The sequence below is a fragment of the Malania oleifera genome, chromosome 5, assembly GCF_029873635.1.
Source record: "Malania oleifera isolate guangnan ecotype guangnan chromosome 5, ASM2987363v1, whole genome shotgun sequence".
Taxonomy (NCBI): Eukaryota; Viridiplantae; Streptophyta; class Magnoliopsida; order Santalales; family Ximeniaceae; genus Malania; species Malania oleifera.
In genome coordinates this window covers 85,079,361-85,080,698 of record NC_080421.1, presented here as the reverse complement: position 1 = coordinate 85,080,698, position 1,338 = coordinate 85,079,361, and the positions used below count along the sequence as shown (strand labels likewise).

General features: G+C 43.6%; 1 non-coding gene across 1 annotated transcript; it reads left to right on the top strand.

Moving 5' to 3' along the window:
• The first annotated feature begins 344 nt into the window (after positions 1-344).
• LOC131156842 (small nucleolar RNA R71) lies at positions 345-454 on the top strand. The gene has a single exon (XR_009137111.1). It is a non-coding gene; the product is annotated as a small nucleolar RNA R71 (small nucleolar RNA).
• Positions 455-1,338: the final 884 nt, after the last annotated feature.

Here is a 1,338-nt window from a genome sequence, read left to right as displayed (position 1 = left end):
TGAAGGATCAGAGCAAATGACACACACCTCTCCATATGCCACGGGCTGAGGTTGTTATCTTAAGGACAATAACTGATATAACTTTTAACTATGGTGTGCTGTGTGGGAGCAAGGTCATGGCATGTGGCTAACTCACAGACTCCCTTAGGTTTGGAAAAAGGAGGGTTCAGATGGTCTACGAGTAGCAACAACATGTTGCTAAGAATTCTCAGCTAGGTTCTCAAAGAGAACCCAAGCCTCATTCTTGTGCTTGGTGAGGAAAGTACCTTCCCAATATGCATCTACCATAAACCTATCAAGCACAACTAATCCTTTATAGAAGTTCTGAACTAATTGCCACCTAGGAACATGGTGGTGTGGGCATTTGTGCAAAAGGTCCCTGAAGCGCTCCCATGTCTCGAAAAACCTTTCCCCGTCCAATTGTGAGAAACTAGTGATGTTGACTTTATAGGCCACGCCCTGGTTTTGATAATGACAAATACTCTTGTATTTAATGAATATTTAGTTCATGTGCAGGTCCATATTAGCAGATCATTAATGGCACGTGACAGATCAAAGCTTGAAGACAAATTCATACTCTTGATTGTAATAATTTTGTAGTGAAATTTGTCTGTAATAGTAATTAGGGTATTCGGTTTGTAATAAGCACACACATCACATGTATGGTTTATTTTGTGAGCTCAAACCAATCATAATGCAAAATGACCTTAGGGTGTACCCTTCGGTCGACCGACACCAGACTTTTTTGGTGTCTTCAAATTGGACCCCAAATGACCCTAAGACACACAAATTTGCATATATGTTTGTTAGGCACTTGAATAGGGTTTGATTGTGTTAATATGGGACCGAAATGCACACTTAGTGCACTTTTGGTCGACTAGCACAGTTAGTTCATTTTGGCCTGGTCGACCGAAACCTCTCTGGGTCAAAATTTTGACCACTTGGTCAACCGAACCAGGTTGTTCAAAGAGACCTTGTCGACCGAAACCTCCTTGGATCAAAAGTTTGACCACCTGGTTGATCGAACCAGGTTGTTCAAAGAGACCTGGTCGACTGAAACCCTCCTTGGTCAACATTTGACCATTTGGTCGATCGAGCACTTTTGTTCTCCAACTACCTGGTAGACCGGAGGGTCCTCAGGAGAAATCCCAGGGGTCTGGTTGACCAAACCAGTCAGTTCAAAATGGCCTGGTCGATCGAACCTCAAAAAATTAAGAAATCACCCTCTCCTGGTCGACCGAGCCTTCAGTTCAAAAGTCCCCTGGTCGATCGAAGCATATGAGACTTGGTCGACCGAACTTGTTCTGGTCAACCGGACCTCTCAAGTTGCCCTGATCT